This window comes from Toxorhynchites rutilus, chromosome 1, assembly GCF_029784135.1.
Source record: "Toxorhynchites rutilus septentrionalis strain SRP chromosome 1, ASM2978413v1, whole genome shotgun sequence".
Lineage (NCBI taxonomy): Eukaryota > Metazoa > Arthropoda > Insecta > Diptera > Culicidae > Toxorhynchites > Toxorhynchites rutilus.
The window spans coordinates 160,439,258-160,455,406 of NC_073744.1; the positions used below are offsets into that span (position 1 = coordinate 160,439,258).

Here is a 16,149-nt window from a genome sequence, read left to right on the forward strand (position 1 = left end):
AAAAATCAAAATCAAAAACTTCACAAAATAAAAATTCAGAATATTGAAACTTGAGAAAATGGAAAAATACACGAAATTCAAAAATATAACAAAAAATAAGACAAAAACACAGAAAATTAAAAATTCTCATAAAAATAAAATTGAAAACTGAAAATTTTGTATCCAAAAATTTAAAATTAAGACAATTTAAAAAGAAAATTAGAAATTCAAGATATCGATTATTTTGAAAATTATAGCTCAGAAAATTTAAACTTCAAACAATAGAAAATTTCGAAACGATTTCTATTTACACAGTTAAAAATTAAGAATATAACAATATAAAAAAAATCTAATTTATTACAATTCGGAAAATTTTGAAAAATCTAAATTATAAAAATTATAAATTTCGAAAGCTGGATGTTCAGCAAAAAATATAGAATTGAAATCAGGAAAATTAAAAATTCAGAAGAATAAAAATTCCGAAAATTAAAAACATAAGAAAATTTAAATTTCAGAAAATTTATTAAATTAAAAGTTTTAAAAAATAATCAAACTAAAAAATGAAAATATAAAATATAAAAATAATTATAATTCAGGAAATCATCCTAAAATCATCCTAAAAATTCAAAACTTTGAAAATGCGAAATTAAGAAAAAAAATTAGAAATTTATAATTCGAAAAAGTAGGAAATTCAGAAAACTGATAATACAAAACTATTAAAATTTGAAGAATTAAGAAACCAGAAAATTAAAAATTCAGGAGAATAAAAATTCGGAAAATTCAGATAATCAAAATTTCAGAAAGATGAAAAAAAACATTATTTATGTAAATTGATTAAAAAAATAAAAATAGAGGACTCAGAAAATTATTTATTATAAACATTCAAAATTTGAAAAATTCATAATTCAAAACGAATCAGGAAATTAAGAAAAAAAGAAAATTAGAAATTCTGAACATTCAACATTCGAAAAATTGAAAATTCGAAAAAAGGAAAGTTAAAAAAAAACTCAAAATTATGAAAATTAAAAATATACAAAAAATTAGAACGTCAAAAATTCATAAAAATTTAAAAGTTTAGAAAATTGAAAATTCTAAATTTATCAATTCGAAAATTGATAAATTCAGCAATTTAAAATTAAAAAAAAATATTCCTCTGATAAGAAACAATCCAATTTTCTGAATTTTTATTTGTTTTAATTTCCAATTTTATGAATTTTGAAATTGACCTCTTCATATCCTATATATTTGAACCCGGATAGTTAAACACCATTTCTAATTGGCTGTAAAAAAATTTCAAAAATGTGAAAAATGTAAAACATGGACAATTACATTTTTTACTTTTTTATTTTTCCAACATTTTTTATAATTTTTCCATTTTTAAAATTTTTATATTTTTTACATTTATTACATTTTTTACATTTTATATTTCCCTTTGAGTATTTTTCAACCAAATGAATTTTTATATTTTAATTTTCGCTCACTGTGAATCAGAACACGATGCCAATTAAAAATATTGGACTGTGGCAGTTTCTATACGCTGACCGGTCAAATATTGATTGATTTGGCCCAAAGTTCATTAAACTTGCAGCGGGTAATTAGTGCGGAGAACAATTCTCGTTTACTCTCTGGTTTCGTTACCAGTTTGCTCTCCCCCCGGGTGTCTTGCCCCGTCCATGGTGGGGATAACACGATGAATACCGTGAATTATGCATTGGAATTTGTCGCCCCGCTCCCGCCGCCCCTTTTTGGCTAGGAAATTTTCTCGTTAACGAATCCACGTGCCGACAGCGGCGGAAGGCAGCATTGGAAGCAAGTAGTTAAGCGGGCCTTCCGTGGAAAGCATTTGCGCTCGCATTTCACCACTCCAAGCCTTGGCTTCCGGTGGCAAGCTGGCAGGCGGTTATAAATGGGAAGGTTAGTTTGCGTAAATTTTTGGGAATGTTGTTCCATTTGTTCATAACCGGCGCGGTCGTCCTGGTCCGGGAGGGGAAACATCAAACGAAACATTTTCGATGAGTTTGAGAGCTTTAAGAGTGACGTGTTTCCGAGGTTGGGCAGAAGCTGCCGAAAGCTGCAATTTCGTTAATTCGGGCGATTGTGAAGTGTTTCCAACGAAGCGGCAGACCGTTTCGCCAGGATTTTGCACATTCTAATGTGATCCTTGAGGGACGCCATTTCTCCTCAGCAGAGTGAGTTAACCCAATTCAAAAACGGTAACATAAATTTTCTCGGTATTATATTTGCTCCTCTCGGGGAAACTTTCTCATCCGGATTTGGTGCAATACCTCCTGGTTCGCACTGCGTACTCTCCTGTCTGTCGTAAAACATCTTGTTCGCAGCATTATTAATATTTTACCTCGGGAACTCCCGGAGGTGTCGTTTGAGGAACCATTCTGCCTCTTTTGCTTTATGTTTTTTGACTTTGTTTGCGCTTAAAGTCTGTTTGGGCACAGACCGAAATTCGCCGCTTTTTTGGGGTGAAATTTTACATCTACTGATCCTTTTCAATTGATTTATTGAATTAAATTTTCCCTGCCTAAGCACATTCAAAAACGCTCACTCACACACTTCGCCGGAATCATTGGGACGCAAATCCTCGTTAGAATATTCTGATGGAAAGCGACGAGAAAAGGAAACTGCAAACAGCAATTCAGACTGTCGTCAGTCGGAACTGTTCGGAGTTTTCCACGTCCCGAGAACCGAATTTAATCACACCTCGTACAATATAAAAATCTTCAAAGATAACATCGCCCCCCGGGATGGTGGAAGAGCACACATGTCTCGTTTTCATTTTCCACCTCTCGCATAAAGACAGGGTGTGGACTATTGGATTCTATCCGGCTTATCTCCTTACATCAGGAGGGATTCATGAAATCGTACATTCTCCCCATATTACGGGAGAAACTGTGAATAAAGCTGAAGCAGCTGGCTTCCCTCCAGCAAAGGCACCAAAGGTGATTGAAACTAATCTGAGGAAGAAAAGGATCAAAGGGACGGATGCTGCCAGACTGGATTTTAGCAGTGGCAACGATAGAATTTTCACCTTTTACTAGGTTCGCAAACATTTCGTACATTTTATCACACTCGAGATAGTCGGATAGAGATATATCGGGACGTAAACTCCTGTTACCATTTTCCGGTGGAAAATGAAAAGGAAAAGAAGAAAAAAAGCACACAGAGGTTTATGTCGATAGACGGAGTCTTTCCCTGGAACTTGAGTCATTCTAGTAGTGTTACCTATTGGTGGTTGGAGAGGTATATCTTTCGCCAGATTCTTGACGAAATTTTATGGATACAAGATCAGAATTCTGATTTCCTGAAGATTTAGTTTCTGAAATAATTTTCTGAATTTTCAAATTTTTCTTTCGAATTTTTAATATTTTGAATTTTCCGGATTTTTTAAATTTTTAGGGTTATTAATTTTTGAATTTTGATCTTTTTTTTCATTTTTTATTTATTTTTCTTACAATCCTTTTAATCTTAATCTATTTCATTTTTCTGGTGCTTCAATTTTCGGCTTTTTCAATGATTCTGATTTTTCTTTTCAATTTCTTCTGTTTCATTTTATTTTTTATTTTTAGACTTACTATTTGTTTTCTAAATTTTAATTTTTTTCTAAATTTCATTTTCAGATTTTTTCTATTGTTTTTAATTTCAATTATTTTATTTTTTCTATTTTTTATTTTATGTGTGCTGATTATGTCAAATTTCGAACTTTCTGAACATTCATTCTTTTCCGAATTGTGAATTTCCTAATTTTCATTTTTTGAAGTTTTGAATTTTCAGATTTTAGTACTATTAATTATCTAAATAATCAACTCTAATTTATGTATTACTTTTTCCTTTTGTATTTTTTAAAATTTGATTTTTTTTTTCAATTTTCTGATATTTTATTTAATCTGAGATTTTTGGATTTAAAATTTTTAGCATAAAATTTTCAGAGTTCACAAATTTCCAATTAGAATTTTCAATATTCTGAGTAATCAATTTATGGCTTACTTTTCGCAATTTGTGTTTCATGTATTTGTAATTTTGTTTAATTTCAATTTTTCTGACATTTACATAGTTTTTATAACATTCATTTTTTTCAATTTAGGAAATATTTATTTTCTTTCTAAATTTAAATTTATTTGAATCATTTTTCCAGAATTTAATTTTTTTTATTTAGAAATACATATTCTGTTTTTTTATTTGTATTTTTTTATATTGTATTTTTTTTACATTTTCATTATTTTCTGGGTGTTTTGATTATTTTCGATTCGATTTCGATTTTTAACATTTGAATATCTGTTTCAAATTTTAAATTTTAAAATTTCCCTAACCTCAATTTTTGAAATGTTCAATAATTTTTTATTTGTGTTTTCTGAATTTCGAGTTTTCAATATTCCGCTTCTAAATTTTCCGCATTTTCAATTTTCAAATTACATTTCATTTTCAAAATTAATTTTTTATAAATTTTTGATCAAATTTTTTCGTGTATCCTCATTTTTTTAAATTTTGAGACTTTTCGTTTTTTCGAAATGCCAAATTTCTGTGTTATCTATATATTTTTAACTTTTTCTATTTTTGTTTTCCGGGATTATAAAATTCTTTTTTTTTTGTATTTAAAATTTCGCGTTTTCGGGCAATTTCCAATTTAAATTTTCTCTATGTTTCTATTCGAAAATTCGAATTTTAAGAAATCCAATTCGCATTTTTTTTTATTTTAATTTTTTGAAATTATCGATTTTTAGTATTTTGACCTTTTTTGAATTTTTGTTTTTCTGACCTGTATTTTTTTATGTTTTGGAATTTGCTATCCTCTGAAAGTTTTAAAAAAAAGTTTGTAATTATGATCATTTTTTTCATTAATTCAAACTTTCTAAATTTTCAGCTATTTGAACTTGTTTCTAATTTTTTTATTTTCTCATTTTTTTTAAATTTTAATGAAAAAAAAAATATTTGGTTTTTTTCAATTTTGATGAATTTAATTTAGTTTTTTTGATTTTTTTTTTAAATTGAGATTTATTGATTGGCGGCTTTTTTTTATTCATCAATTTTCCGAAAATAGAATTGCATATTTTCCACTTTCCGAATATTTAAATTTCTCCTTTTTTTATTTTTATTTGATTGTTTCAACTTTTAGCTATGCATTTAAATTTTTTTTACATTTTTTTAATTCAAATTTTCTGCATTTTAAATTTTGAAGCTTATGGTTTTTCAAGTTCCAAAACACAATTTTCTGAAAGGTTTTTTGATTACTTTTGAATTTAGATTTTTTAAATCTTTTAATAATTGATTTTTTTTTTTAAATTTAGAATATTTATAGTAATTCAATTTTTAAATTCTGTGATTTTTCTAATTTTTTATGTTGTTTATTTCTGAACGTTCTATAACTTTCTGTTTTTTAATAAAATTTCTATAACTTTCTGAGTTTTATCTTGTTCTAGAGCTTTCCAGCTCTAAAATATGGAAGTTTTTGAAAAGTAAAATATTCTGTTTGAAATTTTGAATTTCTCAAAGTGATTATTTTTATTTCCACACTTGAAAATTCGAGACTAAAGATACAAATTGATATAGCAGAAATTTGGGATCTCTGAAGATAAAATTCTACTTTATGTATAAAGAAGCATTTAGCATTTCATAAAACTTAAAACTCAAAAAATATAAAATTTTGATATATTTTTAAGAAATTCGATTCTGGTAATCATTTCAATGTTTGGAAATTTTTAATCTTGAATCCATTTTTTTAGTATTTTTTTTTGTGGTTCGGTCATTAGAAATATATTTTGTAATTTAGTAATTCATTAACTGAGTGAGTAACCTAGTGATTTTGATGTTTTGTTATTTCGGTATTTCGTTATTTCGTTATTTCGTTATTTCGTTATTTCGTTATTTCGTTATTTCGTTATTTCGTTATTTCGTTATTTCGTTATTTCGTTATTTCGTTAGTTCCTTATTTCGTTATTTCGTTATTTCGTTATTTCGTTATTTCGTTATTTCGTTATTTCGTTATTTCGTTATATCGTTATTTCGTTGTTTCGTTGTTTCGTTATTTCGTTATTTCGTTATTTCGTTATTTCGGTATTTCGTTATTTCGTTATTTAGTTACTTCGTTTTTTCGTTATTTTGTTATTTCTATATTTCGTTATTTGGTTTTTTCGTTTTTTCGTTTTTTCGTTTTTTCGTTTTTTCGTTTTTTCGTTATTTCGTTATTTCGTTATTTCGTTATATCGTTATTTCGTTATTTAGTTATTCCGTTAATTCGTTAATTCGTTATTTATTTAACTCGATTTTTCTATATTTCGTTAATTCGTTAATTCGTTAATTCGTTATTTCGTTATTTCGTTATTTTGTTATTTCCTTATTTCGTTATTTCGTTATTCAAGTACTCAGGTTTCCAAATGTTATTTAAGTATTCAAATTTACTAAACTTGAAGTTTTCGTCTGTTGAAAAAGTTAAATTATTACCAGGAAAATTTCAAAGTTGGCAATATTCAATCGAAAACCAAAAGCAAACAATAAGTTGATAGAAAAATTTGGAATGAATTCAACATTTACAATTTCCCAAATTTTAACATTAAAACTTATCGTACTAGAACTATCCAATTAAAAAAAATAAATATTGACCAGACACTCAGGAAACAATAACTATAGAGGATAAGAACATTCGAAACAAACAAATATAAACACACAAATATAAATATATAAAAACACAACAATGAACAAACAATGATCTAATTCAAATTTCGTTCAATTTTTAAGTTATCGTGGGCCACCCTGTTTAATAAAAAGATAGTGCCACATCCTTATGTATACCTAGCCATTAGCTAAGAGATTTCATTTTTTTTCACGTTAGATTCAGCCATTGGATTCTCGGAATCTTCCCTAACCTTTGTCGGAAATTGAATTAAAATGCTCTCATATATAGAGACGTGCAAAATATGTTGCCCGCATAGTTTCAAAACTCTTTAGACATCGAAACCGGGGTTCGCCTACCCCTTTTTCACGTCGTTTGGGTTGAAAACGTCACATGAAATGGAAATTGCCATTAACGAGAAAATGTTTTTCTGTTGATCAAACAAGAAAAGATGGGGGGGGGCTGCACAGAAAAAGGGAAAGAGAGGAGGGTCACAGCGGAACGACACGACAATCTGGAAAGGTATCAAGGTTTAACAATTTCCATAATTGTTATCTCTCTTCGTATCATGTTTTCCGGCTTAGGTCGATGTTTTTTGGGCTTGATAAAAGCCGTCCGACAAAAGCATCGCTTTGGAGTGGGTTGAGGCAATGAAAGGGGGAGTTTGCTTTTCAACAGAAAAACAAATGCTGTTACACACATTCGGCCGGAAGCTGTCCTGCTGTTTGAGGATTATGGTGATCACTGAACGGATGCTTATTTTCCTGGGACACATTATACTCGAGGCGATTGAAAACGGGATATAAACTTTTTTCAGTTTTTCTTTCAACATTTTTTTTCAATTTCTCTACGAGAATGTAAGTTTTTCAAGATTAAACAACTGATTACGTTGCCACTTTTCCTGCTTGCTGAACGTGAAAAACTCTCCTCCTTCTTTGTTGTTGCCCCTCAAGTCGTAAATTAATAGAGCTTTTCGTAGTTTTGCTGCATTTTGCCGACCACACAGGGTGAAAAGCGAGAAAGAAAACGAAAAACACGATACAACTTACTCAATAAAAACAATCCTTATTATTACGCCGTAACACTTTGGAGATGTTTTTCGTTATGGCGATGGTGAAATTTCCGCAAAATAATAACACAAATCAGCAAAGGGGCGAAGGTACTGGGAACGGGGAACGAGGAAGGGTTACTCTCGTGCGTGTGGAAGCCTCGGCCCCGGCAGACGATGAAGGCCATTATCCCGGTCATCGGCCGTGCCAAGTGGTGGGAAGAGAAGGAATAAACAGCTCAGAGTTGATACATTTTTCATGAGATTTCTTCTCGTTCATTATTTACGGACTCCGGCGGAGTTTTATTTTCTTATTTTCCTGCTTCTTCGACGGACGGTTTCAAGATTAGGGTCGTAGAACGAACGGAGGAGGGAGGGGATCGTGTCCTACCTTTCAAAGCCCCAATGTCGCTAAAATTGGCATAAAAGCGTGCTTCCCGTAAGGGGGGTTTGAATAGAAAAGTTTTCCAATTGAGACGGGGAAGATTTTTTTATGTGTTTATTTCCATTTTTCCTTGGAAGGGTGTACAATGCTTTATTTCAGTGTTCCATTTTCCATCTCTCTTCTTTTTTATATCGTATTTTCAGTCCTTTCTGACTTCTATTTATTGTACTCTTTTATATATATTTTCAATTAAAATCAGATTTCAATTTGAACAGTTCAAAACAGAAATTGATAACATCTGTAACATGAAGATTGAAGAAGTTGAACGTACAAGAAAATTGTGAATATGACCACTAATGTTGAATGTGTACTTCTGATTTGAAAACAGACCATAGCATTACAAAAATACCATGCAGGGCGATAAGCAAACATAACAAACAATGATGCAATGAAAAATTTAACAGCAATGAATTACTAAATTACTTATTTACTAAATTATTAAATTACTGAATGATTTGGTAACTGAACCACAAAGAAAGAATATTTTTAATTCTCAAAATTTTATGATTCTCGATTGATTATTCCAATAAAAAATAAACAAAAAAAATGGAAAATGTTGGAAATTTTGAAAAATCTCAATACACTTACTTTATACTTGAAAAACTTTAATTATCCATGTTAGAGATATCTATATAAATAAAAATGTGAGGCAAAATATGTCGGTAAGCGGAAACCCCGAAGAAGGGATGGTCCGATTTTAGCCTCCTGTCTTTTGTTGTATTCGTCTCTTCGCGTAGATCAATATAGTGGGAGGAAAATCGGAAAATTCTCGGAAAATCCTGAAGGAAGGTCGGAAAATTTGGAAAATTGAATTCCCACATGTTCGAAAATTACATCATAATAAGTGTTGTTAGTCCATTCGATATTTGCGCTTTTGAAATTGATCTTTGTTCGTAAGTGGAAATGGATTTTCAGGCGAAATAACGCATTTCCATATCTTATATCTATAATTCTATAAATAATAATGGAAGACCAAATGTGTTGGTAAGCGCAAATGAATATAAATTATTAAATGTTGAATTATACATATTGAAACAAAAAATCACTCAAGTTGTAAAATATTGTTTTTCATGCGTTTTTTTGTATTAGTTGTAAATATTGTTTAACCCCTCTTCTTGTTCTTGTTCTATTTCTATTCTAATTTTGCAGTCCATGTTTTACAATCGCAGAAAAATAAATCATTACTATTACAAACGACGTTTCATGCAGTACAGAGTAACAATCAGTTGGTACCATGATTCTTATTTGTCACCTTGATTAGATATTGATGTGATCCCTTTGCCTATTTGCATAAAACCTGAAGATTGAAACAAGAAAGGGTGAAAATTTTCAAGTAAAGTAAAATTCAAGTAAAGGAACACGTAACAACAACTAACCCATTGTCCTGTTTTCGTTAACGTTTCCAAAAGTTGCAGCATCACTGTTCAAGAACTAAGAAAATAAAACTGAAACTATTTTTTCAAACAAACTCCTACCCAACCATCACATCTGATATATTGACGGTAAAAACAAAACTCGTGTTACCACAAAATGCAGCAATTTTTCATTGCTTCCCCCTCCTCCTCCTCCTCCTTGACAACTGACAGCGCGCGACACGACGATAAAGATAACAAAGGATCGTAAAATCCCATCATATCAACACGCTTCCACCCATTGCATCCGACAGAGTGCTTGTGACTGGCAAAAATGGGAAAGAATGGTGGTGGAATACTCGAGCAACATAATAGTCCCCGCGAACGGGGCAAAGGGTACCCACCATAAGCAACAGCAACAGTAGCGCGAAGACGACGACACCTCTTGAGTCTATTTATAGCAGGTCCCATTTGGTGGTGGGTGCAGATGCGCCGCCGCCGCCAGGTCACGACGCGGAAATCTGGAGAAGCAAACAAATTCTCTTCTAGACCTCACTTGCGCTGCACACTTCATGTTCTCTTGTAACATCAATAAACTAACCGGGTTTCCGGGATGGCACTATTTGGCCACTCAGAACACACAGCCCACAGTTGCCAGGATCCCACGCTGCTGCCCGTTTCCTGGTGACGTCGATGCATAATGCGAATAGCAGCACCAACTGGAGCAGGAAGACAACCGTTCCACTTAATGAATGTCATGCATAATGTCGGCACTGTTTTGCTAACATGTCGTGTCGTTAAGGACGACGGTAATTCACATGATGGAAGGACTGCTCTGCATGCGTCGATTGCACCTTTTGAAAGTCGGGTTGGGTTCAGAGTCAGCAAGTGAAGTGATTCCCTAATTGGAGCGGATTTGAGGCCTGAATATTGATTCATTTAAGGATCACTCGATTTGCTCATAGCTTTTCCAAAGTATTCACATTCGAAATTATCTACACTTCATCTTAATTTGTGAACCAGCATAACACTAATCAGTGTGCCGATTTTCTTCTCTTTCACAGTTATGGTGATGCAGATGATATTTGTTTTGGTAAGTAATTAAAGATTTTGTTCGAGTTTTATCGATTTTCATTCAATGGCATAGAGACAGATGTAGCAATGACAGTAACTGTTGATCACTGTAGACTTTTTAATCTCAGGAATGATTTGAATTGATAGAAATCGTTCCTGATCCTGATCCCTTTTGTGTGAGAAGCGTTAAGGTAATAATGAATATGTTTATTACTACAGACACTTAAGAGGCATAAATCATTGAGGGTAGACGTTGTTTAGACAAACTAATACATAAATTTGAAAAAAGCTCTGGCTTTTGTACTCATATTTAGAGGGTGTCAATTTTTGAACCCTTGAACACCGATAACCAATGCGGCATATTTTTTTAAAGTTACATAAAATGCTACGTCAACTATGCGATCATGTGAATTTTCGTGAATTTTCAACCGAACAACATTTCGTGGAATCGTGCAACGATGAAACCTAGAGTCAGGCTTCTTTTTCGATCTGACCGTGGTTTTTGAGCAAACCGTTCTTATCGATGATGTGGCCTGGGAACTTGATTTGCAAGAGATACCAACACGACACTTGAAACCTTACGATTTTAACGGCTCCAGAACATCGATAATGCACTTCATTCACCCTACCGGCAACCATGATAGCATAAGAATACGCTAAAAAAAATCAAATCTTAAAACAATAAAAATTTTAAAACAAGTGAAAACTCATAAACCGATAATTTAAAAAAAAAACTAGATAAAAATAAATTAAAGTGATTGGAAAATTTAAAAAAATACTATTCGAAACATTGAAAACTTATAAAAAATAAGTTATTCCAAAAACATTAAAAAAAAATCAAAAATTCAAAATTTAAAAAATTCAATTTGAAAAAATTGAAAATACTAAAAATAATCCAAACTTTAACATTGAAGATTCAAATAATTTAAAAATAAAATTAAAAATAGAAAAAAATTAAATAAGAATTTACTTTCGAAAATTAGAATATCTTAGAATTGAATGGATGAAAATTTCAAAAGTTGACAGCTCCGAAACAAAATCAAAAAAAATTAAAAATTGAAAATCCTATATTCATAAAATTGAAAATGGGGAAAATCGATAATTCTAAATGATGAAAATTGCAAAAATCGAAATTCAAAAAATAAATAAGTGAATCAGAAAATGAGCAAAAAAAAAAATTAAAACTCATAAAAATAAAAAAAACACAACAAAAAAGAATTTGAACCATAAAAAATACAACAAAACTTTTAAAAATCGAAAAAAAAATTAAAAGTTCAAAATTTTAAAAATTAAAAGTTGAAAAAAAATAAATTCCAAAAATAATTCAAATTTTTAAATTGAAGATTCAAATAATTAAAAATATAAAACATTAAATAATAAGAATTTACATTCGAAAATTAGAATATCTTAAAATTTAGAAATTTCAAAGGGTGCGAATTTCAGAAACTGATAACTTCGAGAAAAAATCAAGAATTACAAAAATAGAAAAATTAATATTCATGAAATTGAAAATGTTGAAAATTACAAAAATCGAAAACTGAAAACACAAAAAAACAAATATTTAAAGAAAATGAGAATGAAATTAAAGTGATTAAAAATTTGAAAGAGATTGAAAATTCCAAGAATAACCCAAATTAAAAAATTGGAGATTAAAATAATTAAAAAATGAAAAAATTAAAAAAGCTTGAAAATTCGAAGGTTGCGAAGTTCAGAAGTTGACAACTCGAAAATACAATGTTCATAAAGTTGAAAATGGAGAATATCGATAATTCTAAATGTAGAAAATTGCAAAAATCGAAATAAAAAAAACAGAAAATGAACAATAAAAAAATTAAAACTCAAAACATCAATAAATAAATTGGAAATTTGAACCATGAAACAATACAAATTTTAAAAAAATTAAATAAAAAAAACAAAATAAAAACTGACAAAAATAAAAATTAAAAAAAAATCTATTTAGAGCACTGAAAATTAAGACGAAATTGGTTCAAAACAAATAATAAATAAATAAAGTTAGAAAACAACATTAAAAAAAACTCAATATTTCAATCATCAATATTCATAAATATCAATCATTTCGATACATTTAAATTCTAAAAGTACCAAAAATTTTAAATCTCAAAAAATCCAAATTTCAAAAATCTCAAAATTTCAAAATTTGAAAATTTGAAAAATTTAAAATAAAACCAAAAAATTACATAGTGTCTAATGAATTCACCTCACGAATTACTACGCAGCTTCTATGGATAATAGATAACGACACTCGGCGTAAACAAAAGATTTTTAGCGTGGAAAGAGAAGAGAATCTCTTTCAAGGCAAATTGATCCCGACCGCAAGGGTTAAAATTAAAACATTAATTAATTATAATACTATAATTATATGAACCGTTTAAATAATAACTAAGAACTGTAGAAAAACAATTGCAATGAAGAATAATTTAAAGCTATTAAAACTACACAGATTCAAACTTAGAGTTCGATTTACTCGAAATCATGATTATGTTATTTAGTCCGGTCTGACTGAGAAACAAAACGGGGCATATTTGTCCAAAATCGAAAAATGATAATATAATATGAAATATAAAATGAAATATGGAAAAATAATGGATTCCTTTTTCTCCAGCCTAATATATAGACTGATTATAAAATGAACTAATGTGATCTAACTGCCACTTAAAAGTGTTAAAGAGAATGGGAGATCTCCTAATATGGAAATCTCCGACACTAAAACCAATTACTCCCCTTTGTTTCAATTCCATTTATTTCGTAAATTTATAAATCAAGTCACTCAAATTCGCAAGGTTAGACCACCAACTGCGAGTTTTCATGGCTGGCCGGAAGCACACAAACGCATTTGTGGACGACCAGCATTTTATGCTGGAGTATCGTGTTTATATTTAATGTCACGAACTCCCAAAACATTGTGTAAAAATAACAAAAACTTGAAGCTTAAATTTCTATCAATCAAATTAAAACTCTCTAACCGCTCTATAATTCGTTCTCAGATCCCATAACGATATCTCATTATTTCTTTTTATCTTGGATCATTTTATTTCTCGCGAATAAAAAAAAATGCGTGGATAGAAAACGCACTATGTGAACCGCCGTTTTGTCGAAGGATCGCGAAAACACAATGATGGTGAAAATTTAAAAAAAACCTGAAAATCGGTCTCACGTCGCGAAAATTTGCTTAGTAATCAATCATGTTTTGATGAATTTATGAGAATTTGGCAAATTTGCAAATTTCGTGAATTTGATAATCTCAAAAATTTCCAGTTCCACAAAATAAATTATTTCCAAAAATTTAAAATTTTGAAAAATCATATTCCAATCATAAAATATATGAAATTAAAAAAATTGAGAATGTTATGAATTTATGCTACAAAAATTGTAAATTTCGAAGAAAACTTGAAAAAATTGATAACTTAAAAAAAATTAAAATTATAATACAAAAATTTTTGTCTGTGAAGACGTGATTACACAAAATAATTGAAAAAATATAGAAATCAAATAAATTGAAAAAAAACAAAGAATTGAAAATTGATAACAAATTAAATTTGGAAATGAACATTGAAAAGTTAAAGAAACTCAAAGGAAATTAAAAAAAATAAATAAAAATTTAAAAATAAATCTCATATTAATTAAAAATTAAAAAATATATATTTATCAAAAACTTTAAAAATACAGGACGGACTCGATTATAGACAATCTCCAATTTATTTTCACAGTATATATTGGAGTCTTGTATACGATCGAGTGAGAAAAAAGTTTATTAAACTTGATAAACTTGATCTACTTCAAAAAGTACGCTAAGTGAGACGATTCTGTTGCTTCCGTTTGAAGATGAGAAAATTTAGTATAGTAAATAGTTGGGAAACATTTGAATTTGTGGATTTTAATAATATTTTGAAAGTGCTTAACTTGAAGGATAGTGGTTTTGAAGGTGTTGTTATCAGTTTTAACCGAAGAATTCATAACAAACTTGATCGACAAAATTAAAGCTCTTAAACCGCTCTACAATTTATTCTTTGGCACCCAACTTCTATATTTCTTAATTTAGCTGCAGCATCGTTATCAACAATTCCAGGTGAGAATTCAATCAAAATCGTCAAAAATCACGATATTTACTCCACTGTACTTATAACAACCAATTAAATTTGACCTCAACGTTAAAATATTACATTTTTCCTTAAAATAAGCCATATTTCAAATATAAAATCTTTTTTTTTCAAACTGTATATAATCGAATCCAAAATTGTATATAATCGAATCCGACCAGCAATAAATTCCATAAATAAATATTCAAAAAATTGGGGACTCAAAAAAGGAAATAAAAATTGAAAAATTTCAAAAACTGAAAGATTTAACAATATTCGAAAAATTGAAAAAGAAGCAAATAAAAATAAAAATTACGAAATAACAAAAATTAACATTCCAAAAAATTGGGGACTTGGGTAAAAGAATCGTTCCTGATCCTGATCCCTTTTGTGTGAGAAGCGTTAAGGTAATAATGAATATGTTTATTACTACAGACACTTAAGAGGCATAAATCATTGAGGGTAGACGTTGTTTAGACAAACTAATACATAAATTTGAAAAAAGCTCTGGCTTTTGTACTCATATTTAGAGGGTGTCAATTTTTGAACCCTTGAACACCGATAACCAATGCGGCATATTTTTTTAAAGTTACATAAAATGCTACGTCAACTATGCGATCATGTGAATTTTCGTGAATTTTCAACCGAACAACATTTCGTGGAATCGTGCAACGATGAAACCTAGAGTCAGGCTTCTTTTTCGATCTGACCGTGGTTTTTGAGCAAACCGTTTTTATCGATGATGTGGCCTGGGAACTTGATTTGCAAGAGATACCAACACGACACTTGAAACCTTACGATTTTAACGGCTCCAGAACATCGATAATGCACTTCATTCACCCTACCGGCAACCATGATAGCATAAGAATACGCTAAAAAAATCAAATCTTAAAACAATAAAAATTTTAAAACAAGTGAAAACTCATAAACCGATAATTTAAAAAAAAACTAGATAAAAATAAATTAAAGTGATTGGAAAATTTAAAAAAATACTATTCGAAACATTGAAAACTTATAAAAAATAAGTTATTCCAAAAACATTAAAAAAAAATCAAAAATTCAAAATTTAAAAAATTCAATTTGAAAAAATTGAAAATACTAAAAATAATCCAAACTTTAACATTGAAGATTCAAATAATTTAAAAATAAAATTAAAAATAGAAAAAAATTAAATAAGAATTTACTTTCGAAAATTAGAATATCTTAGAATTGAATGGATGAAAATTTCAAAAGTTGACAGCTCCGAAACAAAATCAAAAAAAATTAAAAATTGAAAATCCTATATTCATAAAATTGAAAATGGGGAAAATCGATAATTCTAAATGATGAAAATTGCAAAAATCGAAATTCAAAAAATAAATAAGTGAATCATAAAATGAACAAAAAAAAATTAAAACTCATAAAAATAAAAAAAAAACACAACAAAAAAGAATTTGAACCATAAAAAATACAACAAAACTTTTAAAAATCGAAAAAAAAATTAAAAGTTCTAAATTTTAAAAATAAAAAGTTGAAAAAAGTAGTTGAAAATGGGA

General features: G+C 29.3%; 1 protein-coding gene across 5 annotated transcripts in view; it reads left to right on the forward strand.

Moving 5' to 3' along the window:
* Positions 1 to 16,149, forward strand: part of LOC129767995 (eye-specific diacylglycerol kinase) — a 475,932-nt gene that overhangs the window by 214,772 nt on the left and 245,011 nt on the right. For all 5 annotated transcript variants that reach the window (XM_055769348.1, XM_055769339.1, XM_055769362.1 and 2 more), the window contains one exon: positions 10,508 to 10,536. The gene's annotated coding sequence lies outside the window, so the exon portion shown is untranslated. The remainder of the gene's footprint in view (positions 1 to 10,507; positions 10,537 to 16,149) is intronic.